The sequence below is a fragment of the Trichechus manatus genome, unplaced genomic scaffold (assembly GCF_000243295.1).
Source record: "Trichechus manatus latirostris isolate Lorelei unplaced genomic scaffold, TriManLat1.0 scaffold00071, whole genome shotgun sequence".
NCBI lineage: Eukaryota > Metazoa > Chordata > Mammalia > Sirenia > Trichechidae > Trichechus > Trichechus manatus.
Genome location: NW_004444007.1, coordinates 10,104,295 through 10,115,208, shown reverse-complemented (window position 1 = coordinate 10,115,208; position 10,914 = coordinate 10,104,295).

The window sequence follows — 10,914 nt, the reverse complement described above, 5'->3', positions numbered from 1 at the left end:
CTTTTATAAATATTTGATAGAATCCTCCAGTGATGCCACCTGGTCTAGGGCTTTTCTTTGTTGGGAGGTTTTTGATTATGGCTTCAATATCTTCATTTGTTATGGGTCTGTTGAGAGCCACTATTTGTTCTTGAGTCAATGTAGGGAGTTCATGTGTTTTAAGAAATTTGTCCATTTTCTCTTAATTATCTAACTTGTTGGCATACAACCATTCATAGTATTCTCACGATCCTTTTTTTTTTTTTTATTTTTTAAATTTTTATAGGGTCAGTTGTGATGTACCCACTTTCGTTTCTAATTTTAGATATTTGCATCCTCTCTCTCTTTTTGTCAGTCTAGCCAAAGTTTTGTTGATTTATTTATCTATTTAAAAAACAACTTCTGGTTTCATCGATTCTCTCTGTTGTTTTTCTATTCTCTATTTCATTTATTTCTGCTCTAGTCTTTATTATTTCTTTTCTTCTGGTAGCTTTAGGCCTAGTTTGCTCTTCTTTTTCTAGTTCCTCAAGTTGTAGAGTTACCATAAATCATTTTTAACTACTATTTTCTAGTCCAGGGGTTGGTAACATTTTTCTGTAAAGAGCCAAATAGTAAATATTTTAGGCTTTGTGGTCATATGATTTCTGTCACAACTACACAACTCTGCCATTGTAGTGGGAAAGCAGCCATAGATAATATGTAAAGGATGGGCAATAGAACTTTATTTACAAAAAAGGCAACAGCTGGATTTAGCGTGTGGGCCATTTGTTTGCTGGCCCCCCAACTTAAAAAATCTAGTCCATTGTTTAGTAATATTCTAAAATTTATCTGATCAATCCCCTGTTGTTGACACTTAGGTTATTTTCAGTTTTTTGCTATTATGAGCTGTACTGTGGTATATACGTCTTTGATTAGTAAGTAGAATTTCTGCACATTTCTAAGACTTTTCATACATAAAACAAAATACACATGCACACATACAAGTACTTTGCCTTCATTCCCCTTCAATAACCCTCAGAGACAACCTCTGTTAAAACTGCAGTATATATCCTTCCAGACTTTTTATATGCTTGTATAGATTATTTTCCCCATAAATGACATCATAATATGTACTTGGTTCGGTAACCTGCTCTTTTAACTGAACAGTGTATTTTGATAATCTTGCTCTGTCAGTGAGTACGGATCTACCTAATCCTTTTAAACAGTTGTTTGGTATTTCATTGAATGGACTCATTCATTCAACAAATATTTACTGAACACCTATTGTGTATCATGCAATATTCTTGGCATGGGGGTATTAAGTGAACAAAACAAAATGCTTTCCCCACAAGGAGCTACTTTCTAGTGGGGGAAGACAGATTCAAAACAAACAAATGTATAATGTCTCAGTTGGGGGTAAGTACTATGGAGGAAATAAGGCACATAAAAGTGATGGTAGAGATTGCTATCTGCGTGTGTGTGTGGTTGCTATCTTATATAGGTTAATCAGAGAAGATCTTTCTTAAGCAGACACCTGATCACCTGGTGGAAAACTTGCAGCTATCTAGGAGGAAAGCATTCAGGTAAAGGAAATAGCAGGTAGAAAGCTCCTGAGGTTGGAGTGTGCTTCAAAACTTCTAGGACCAAAGAGGCCAGTATGGCTGGAGTGGAAACGGCAAGGGGCAGAGTGCTAAGAGGTGAAATTAGAGAGATAGCCTTGTAGGACATTGTAGGGACTCTGGCTTTTACTGTGACTGAGATGGTGAGTCACTGGGGTCTTTTTAAAAGGAATACTGTGATCTGGCTCTGTTAGAGGGCAAAGGTGAAAGCAGGGAGGCCTTTAAGAAATCAATATGGACATAACCAAATCTTCTGTTCATAAACATTTAGGTTATTTCCAGTTTCTATTACAAATAGTGCCAGAATAAATATTGTTTTAATACATCGTTGAACACTTGGCTGAATTTCCTTCTCTTCTTGGGATTCCAGAAGTGAAATTACTGGTCACAATACATTATAAGGATTTTTTATATACAGTATCAATTTTCACTCCTTTGCCCAAATTGGTTTTATCAACGGTGGCTTTCCATTCTGTTTCTTGAAACATCTATCAAAGATGATTTTATAATACCCACTGTTGGCTTTATACACTTTAGTCCTCACACCAGCCCTGTATGGAAACTGAGGTCCAGATGCCTTCAATAACTTGCCTAAATTCACACTGGTGTGTAGTTGGGGAACTGGTTATAAACTCAGGTCTGTTTGCATCTGATGCCCATAACCTTTCCACTTTGCCACACAAGAATTTTTCGTTTTATAGTCGTGTATATCCCCTGTGTTGAAATTTCTGAACAGCCTTCCCTGTTGTAGGCAGAGAATAGTTCACTTCTTTTGTTTACTGTCTCAGGAGTTGGTGAGTCCCTGTTTCTTCCAGACACGACATCCTCTGTGACGACTTCATTCCCCACTCCTCCTGCACCAGCAGAACTAATTGTTTTGTACCTTGTACATTCTTCTGTTATTGCATACGTTGCACTGTGTATATTTATATATTTGTCTGCTCAAAAGACTATGAGCAATTTGAGAGGGCAGTGGCCTATATTATATTTATCTTATTATTTCCCACACTGCCATACTCGCCACATATCAGGTGCTCACAAAGTGTTGTTTAACTCCTAACAGAGAACATTGCGTGGATAATATATTTTGCAATAACAAGTGAAGGACGTAGGTGAAGGAGGTAAACTGAACCTGCATTTATGGCCCTTAACAATCACAACTTTCATACCTCCCTAAGTATCTCTATTACTTTCTCATTTTCCCAAAGATGTGGTCTCTAGTGCTCTTGGCTGTTTCTGCCTCATTCCCTAAGTTACAAGCATCTTTATCCCTGAGATCCAATCCCCCCGTATCTTAGAGCAGGAAGAACAGACTTGTAGCATATGCGCCACCACTGCTCAGTCTCACACCATGCCAGACATCGCTAGTTGATGACTGCACTCTTTTTTGCTTGTATTCTGAGGCTGCATACAAGATGAGAACAAAAGAGTGCTTGATAAGTTAAGTATAATTCTGACAGGTGGGAGAGAGAAAAGGCCTTCTAGAACCAGCAATCGGCATGCAAGAGCACAGGCATAAGACGTGAAAGTGTAGAAAGCACTTAAGATAAAGCAATGGTACTCAAAACGACTGAGCAGATTGGGCAGGCAAGGTCAGGATGCTGAGACAGGTGCCCCTGAGGCATGTGGATTTGTCAGTTAGGAAGTCCTTGATGATTCTTGAAAGTAGTGATTTCAATAAACTTGAGGGGCAGGGGCTGGAAGCAATATTGCAATGAGTTAAGAAGTAGGGAAGCTGAGATTAACTAGTTCACATTACTCTTGAGAGGTTCAGCAAGGAAGGAAGGAAGGAGAATATGGTAGGGTAGGAGAGTAGCAAGGGATAGCTTTTTTTTTTTTTTTTTAATGGAAACTATGATCACATCTAAGGAGCCCTGGTGGTGCAATGATTAAGCACTTGACTGCTAACTGAAAGGTTGGAGGTTGGAACCCACCTAGTGGCTCTGCAGGAGATAGACCTGATGATCTGCTTCTAAGATTACAGCTTAGAAAACCCTATGGGGCAGTTCTACTCTGTCACATGAAGTAACTGAGTCAAAAATTAATAGCACCCAACAACAACATGATCACATCTGTAAATTGAGGTAAAGGAGTCACTAGAGAGGGAAAGATTAAAGATGTAAGAGGAATGAATTGGTAGGACAAGGTTCTAGAATATTCAAGATCAGGGAATACAGGTAAAAATAGAAGAGTTAGCTTTGCAAAGGAAGAGGAACACTGATTTCTCTGAGACAGAAAGGAAGAAAGATGGGTGAAGGTATGAAGACGTTCTGAGATTAAGAGTAGGGAAAGTCAGAACAAAGGGCCCCGTAATATTACGGACATAGGGAATAAGATTATCTGTGGTGTCAGAATATGGAAGGAAGAAAGACGAAAATCTGGAACCTGGATGAGATTAAATTCAGCATTCTGGCACTAATTCAACTCCAATTCTTTTGTGACGCTTACTTTGACACACTGATCTTCTCACCTCATAATTCTTCTAACTCTTGTAGACTGATCACAAAAATTTATCACTTAATTATAGATAATCATTGATAATTATTTTTGTGTGTTGGTGATTTCTCCCCAACTATCTTTATGTTGCCTCATGTACCTAGCAAGTCCCAGATACCTTGTGGTAACTTTCTGTGAATATTGGCTAAGCCAGTAGTTCTCCACAGGGGGCAGTCTTGCCCCCTAAAGGACATGAGGCAACGTCTGGAGACCTTTTTGGTTATCACAACTGGGGGAGTTATTACAACTGGGGGCTGCTACCAGCATCTAGTAGGTAGAAGGCAGGAATGCTGGTAAGCATCCTACAACACACAGGACAGTTGCCCACAACAAAGAATTATTCGGCCCAAAGTGTCAATAGTTCTGAGGTTGAGAAACTCTGTGCTAAACTCTCCATGCTTGCTCCTGCACCAAGACTTTTCTATTTCCTTTCCCCTCCCCACAACTGACTAGCTAGTTCCTACCTGGTCTTTGGGATTGATTGGGTCAGTTACTATTGTTATTGACTTCTTTTGAAATTGAAAGTTATTACAGATTAGATTAAGGATATTATCAGCTTTGCCACCATTTATCTGTCAGTTTGTTGTACTGTGGTGGCTCGCATGTTGCTGTGAAGCTGGGAGCTATGCCACCGGTATTTCACATACCAGCAGGGTCATCCATGATGGACAGGTTTCAGTGGAGCTTTCAGACTAAGACAGACTAGGAAGAAATGCCTGGTGATCTACTTCTGAAAATTAGCCAATGAAAACCCTCTAGATCACAACCGAATATTGTCTGATATAGTGCTGGGAGATGAGCTCCCCAGGTTGGAAGGCACTACACAATAGCCACAAGAATGGACCAGGCCGCCATGAGTCAGAACTGACTCGAAGGCAACTAACAACACCAGCTTTACCTGGATGACTCCAAATCCTTTGCCTCCAGCCTAATAACCTAGCTCTTAACTCCTGCCACACCTTTCCAGTGTGCCGACACCTGCTGGACATCTCCAAATACATCTCCTACCATGACCTCAAAGACCACCAGTCCAACAGGCCCCCCTCCCCTCAGGGCTACAGTATTCATCAGCACCCAAGCTTGAAACCTTTCCATTAGTTTTGATTCCTTCATATTTCCTTCCAGACTGATACTTCAGGGGTTCAGTCTCATTAGCATACTTATTCCTTATAATATCTCCTGAATTTGTCTCTTCCTTAAGTCACTATTTTTTTTTTTTTAAAACATCACCAACCATTCTACACAGGACCCCTGGCTATTCAGAAAACCCCATGACTCCCCTTTGCTCATAGAGTAACATTTAAGTCCTCAGCTTCACATGAAAGCCCTGCCCTCACAGTCCTGGCCACTGTTCGGGCCCATCTCCAAAGACTCTCTGAATTAATCTCGGCTATACATTGACCCCAGCCCCGGTGGCGCAGTGGTTGAGCGTTCAGCTGTCAACCAAAAGATTGGCAGTTTGAATCCACCAGCTGCTCCTTGGAAACCCTATAGGGTAGGTCTATTCTGTCCTATAGGGTTGCTATAAGATGGAATCAACTCGATGGCAATGGGCTTGGGTTTTGGTATAACTGACCCCTGAGCAAGCCGTGGACCTACACCTCTGAGCCTTTGCCATATTCTCTCCCTACTTGGTGTGCCCTGGGCTGCTCATTCAAATCCTAATTTCTGTAGTTCATTTCAAGTCTCTCCTATTGTTGTTGTTGTTGTCAGCTGCCATGGAGTTGGCTCCAACTCATGGTGACCCCATGCACAACGGAACAAAACACTGCCCGGTCCTGTGCCATACCCATGATTGGCTGTGAATTGGACCATTGTGATTCATAGGGTTTTCATTGGCTGATTTTCAGAGGCAGCCTTCCCTAATGGCTCTCGTCCACCTTGGTCTCCTTTCTCTGATCTATTTACCGCCTCTCCCATTAGCAACTTTTTCAGTAACTGTACTATCCCCCTGAGGAAACCATAAGCTGCTCAAAACAGGGACAATATTTTATACCTTCTTTGTAGTCTAAGGACTATGTAGTCCAAACATTGTAGATGGTTAATAAATGTCATTGGTACATTTATCTGTAAAATTTTTGGAGGATGGTTCTTAGAAAAGATTCAATAATGCTTGTAAACCAACCTCAAGAATTTACTTGAATCACTAAACAGAATGCTTACTTTTATAAACATTAAGCCATGTTTTTATGGCGCCAAAGAACCTAAAATTAAATTTGGAATTATTAAGGGAGAGAAAGTAACATACACCAAACCACATCCTAACAGAATGAAATTACAGCTCACATTTGTATTATTTACTTTCAGCCTGAATTTAAAAAAGATACTAGTAACTGAAGCAATTATTACAATATGAAAGGGCCCTAATGATTTTGTGTGGTCAGACTTAGTTATTATCCCATTCCAAAATAGTTCCCTGAATCTAATTTAAAACAAAAAGAAAATATAACCAATGCTAGAGATTCTTAACTTGGAGTCACAATGAGCTTCAGGTATACCTTGGCTGCCTAGCAATTGCATGTACCTTCTCCTTGCACATGTGAACTTTCCTGGGGCTGGGAGAAGGTCCCTGACTTTCCCTATACTCTCCAAAAAAGACAAAACAAACAAAAAAACCCCAAAACAATATCTTAACAAAAGGACAAAAATCACTGACCCACGGTAATACAACCTCAATGGAAAAGGGCATTGCATCTTAGATTGTACTGAAATTTAAGCCCTTTGTCTTATTCCAGTAATCCTGCCAGGAAAGTACTGGTTGCAAAATAGGTTCCTATTTTAAGTTATTTTCCTAGGAGAGAGGGCTATCTATATATTCTCTGGTGATTTGGGCAATTTCATTTTAAATAGCTTCAGCAGGAGGTTTTCCACCACTTCTCTTGGGAAGGCTACTGCACAGCAAAACAACCTTTATTTAATGCCTTTGTCTGATTTTAACTCTCTTTGATAGAATTTAATCTCAAGACCCTCCAAGGGGGACTGCCCAGATTCTGGTGTTTTCCCCAATACATAGGCAGGTCACTCAAGTCAGATCACTAGCTTAGTTACAGGTGAAGTACAATGACTCTGTATATACCTGTATGCTCTGGGGCTCATTCTACCTTTAGCCCCAGAGCTCCTCTGCCATTGGCCTCAGGCCGGTGTTCCCTGAAAGGAGAGAATGGGGGAGGGAGTATAATGAGGCCTTTGACTCATTCACCACACATCAATTATAGGGTGCTAAAGATATGTTGAAATACTGGTACCCGTGATCATGAACTTGTTTGGGAATAGGGTCTTTGAAGATGTTATCAGTTAACATGAGGCCATACTGGAGGAGGCTGGGTCCTGATCCTATATGAATGGTGCCCTTAGAGAAGAGAAGAGGCACAGAACACATGGCAGGAAGACAGCCATTTGAAGACGGAGGTAGAGATTGGAGTTATGCTGCCACAAGCCAAGGAACATGTGGGACTACCAGAAGCTCAGAGACAAGGAAAATCTTCTAGAGCCTTCAGAGAGAGCATGGCCTGCCAACACCCTCAATTTAGACTCCTAGCCTCCAGAACCGAGACAATAAATTTCTGTTGTTTTAAGCCACCCAGTTTGTGGTACTTCGTTACAGCAGACTTAGGAAATTACTACACAGGGTATGAGGGTATAAAGAGGAGAAAGGTATATTTATAGATGAAAAGACCAGATGTAATGTGGACATTAGAATTCTGCTAAATGTGGGCCACAAAATCTTACAGGGCTCAGTCTCAAGAGCTCCCCAACTTTGTTCTCAAATAGCATAAAACTTGTCTGCCAAGAGATCTTGAAGAGGCGTTTCTTCTTTTCATGCATTCTTCACATGTGGGACAACTGTTTTACCACAAGGAGAAGATTATGGACTTTGGCATCCCTGGGGTTGGAGTCTGTGTGTTGACCAGTTCTGTGTTCCTTGCCCTTCATTCACCTCTCCAAGTCTGAGACCTCTCAATCGTGTAAAAAACAGGGTGAGAGCTACCGGGTAAGAGTGTTGTGGACATTAAACAGAAGTAAACCACGCAGCAGTGCCCGGTACGTGGCAGCTTCTCGCCAAGTACTGGCTACTTTTCTTTTTACCCAAATAAATAGATGGTTTAAGAAACTTAGAAAGAAAAAGAGATATGTGCTTGAATAGAAACATGGAAATAAACTGTGCCCCCAAACTTGACCAGAAGTAAGCATACATGTTGATTTGGATAGCTTTTTAGTACAGAGAACTTAGCAGTTAATGCCAGAACCAAACAGCCCTAGGGCTTCCCTTTGGTCATTCTGGTGGCACAGAATCCACCCAGCCTACAATGACCCCAGAGACCCTGTTCCATTTCCTCAGAGCTTTGCTGTCTTTTGAAGCAGGTCACTGCATTCCTCCTCCCTTCCTGGGAAGATCTTTATTGCCCATGGAATAATCTCTGAGTCATATCTAGAGATAAAGTCTTAGGCAATTTGGTGTGCCATCTGTTAACCTGTGTAAGATAATAAAGTGCATAATAGTGTACCATACTGTAAGTGAAACTTGCGTGTGTTTGATTTGTTCTAATAAATTCGTGAGTTCAAATGCTTCGGGATTCGTGTGCTCTCAGGGCCATTTTGCATGCGGAACATTGATTTTTCTCCCCTTTGAAATGTAGTAAATTGCAACTAAAAAAAAATCAGTAGCATATGACAAAGAACCTATTCTAAGAACCAGGTTCCCTCTGAACACACTAATTAGCTGACAGCAAATAAAACCTATGATCTTTGTCTTAAAAAAATGAATCCTAAATGTTTGTGATGATGACCATGGTAATTACGACAGGGAGGCAGCAAGCTATAGCCAAACAGAACTAAACTCATAGCCAGAAAGAACTAAACTCAAGTTTTAGCTCTAACATTTATGAACCTTTTCATCTCATAAAATGGGGTCATCACCACTTGCCTTGTCTAACTTCCAGGGTTATGAAGATTAAAGAATGTATGTCAAGCATAAAAACTGTAAAATGCTATGCCTCAACACGTGCCACATGTGAATTAAATGTGTACCATATATGCTCATATTAGTACATAATCCATCACTATTCTCACTTATATTAGTGAGTAATCCTGGATTACGCTTCTGAGATTCTTAAGTATCTTATTAAGAAAATGAAATATTAGATGTCAAGATGTCTGAAGCATCTTGTTATTTTACCTCAGTTACAAGCCAACAAATCAGCCTGTTACTGTTTTGTGGATGCTGGGGGAATACACAAGATTCCTGGGTCAGAGACAAAGGGCTTTATTACTCATGGCACAGCAGTAGCTAAAGTATTGCATGGTTATTTTGATTCCCCTTGTCCCCCAAGTCCCCCCAGAGGCAACACAGGTAGGTATTGCGACTCAGCTGAGGAACGCTAAGCTTGGAGTATTACTTTTATAGTAAACAGAAGCGAGCCCTCTCTTTATCTGAGGTGATGTTACCTCACCCCTCAAGATTGCTCATTGCAAACACAACCCTGAGAATGCCCCAGAAAGAGAAGTCTGGATCTTGAATTCTTGGCATCCGAGCAAAAACATGCTAGGATAGATGCCCAGGGCCCATGGCAAATCGTCTCTCTCAACATTTAGATTAAATAAAATCTGGTGCATTTTGACTAAAATATCAAAAAGAAAAGAACAATAAAATTGCAGGCCAATACATCCAGAAAAGTAGTTAGCTCTCAATCCTTGACAACACCTAGCTGGTTTGTCATGAAGGACCTCCCAACACTTCCTTAACCTTGCAAACACAAGCTGAACCTTGTCAAAACATGGGGCCACTTACCACTTGAATGGCATGGTGTAATCATCTAGAGGGACTGAGGCTCTTTGCAAGTTAAAGACTGTAATGACCTATGACCATGAAGACCTTAGACTTGAAGCTGAATCCGTGGTTAGGTATGAATATAGATGATGCTTTTCCTTCCTCAAATGGGATGAGGATGGGGTGAGGGTTAAAGAAAGTGAATGTGTATTCACCTTCTAGTGAGACTAGCAAAAACCTTTCATTTACTCTTCACATGTCTAATTCTGGTGGCAAGACTTGTTTGGACGTACCACTATGCTCCAATCCTAAAAATCTACAGCATTAAGACAGAGGTCTCAAACCAACCATGGATTATAATAATCTTCCTACTCAACCATTCTTACCTTGGTTTTAAAGGGATTTTATTATTTGTGAAATGTGCCCATAATCTGTATGTTTCAAAATGTCATTTAAACTATAGTTGTAAAGTTGCCTACTGATTCCTCATTGGAGTTAGGTTAAGAAAAAGAGTTACTATTTTTAAAAAAAGTATCATCAGCACTTTCAAAAATGGCCAGAGGTTTTTTTTTTATCCTTTCATAGGAGGTACACTCAAGAGCTTTGATAAAAAGAAAAATGACTTATAAAAAGAAAAATGACTTAGAAGAGCGTACTCTTATCATCCATTTTCCTAATTACTGGTAAATGGAACCTAGAACAAATAAGCCTGTTAATAAAAGATCATGTTAGTGCCTTGTACAATGAAGGAAAGTTCAGGTTAGTTCCTTGTATGATATATTCTAGGTCAGGGGAGCCCTTGAGGCTACGCTTAGCAAAATCACCTTGCCAAAGCTGGTGATAGGGAACCCAAGGTTGAGTAAGGACAGTGTTGACATGTAGTGGGGTTCTTAACCATTGTCATAGGGCAACATGTGTACTAAGTGTTTAATGAGAAACTATTTTGTTCTGTAAACCTTCATCCAAAGTGAGAATAGCAGCACCACTAGAAGAACATAATCGATGTCACTGAACGGTGCATGCAGAAATTTTTGAAATGGTGTATCTTTGGCTATGTATATTTTCACCAAAAAA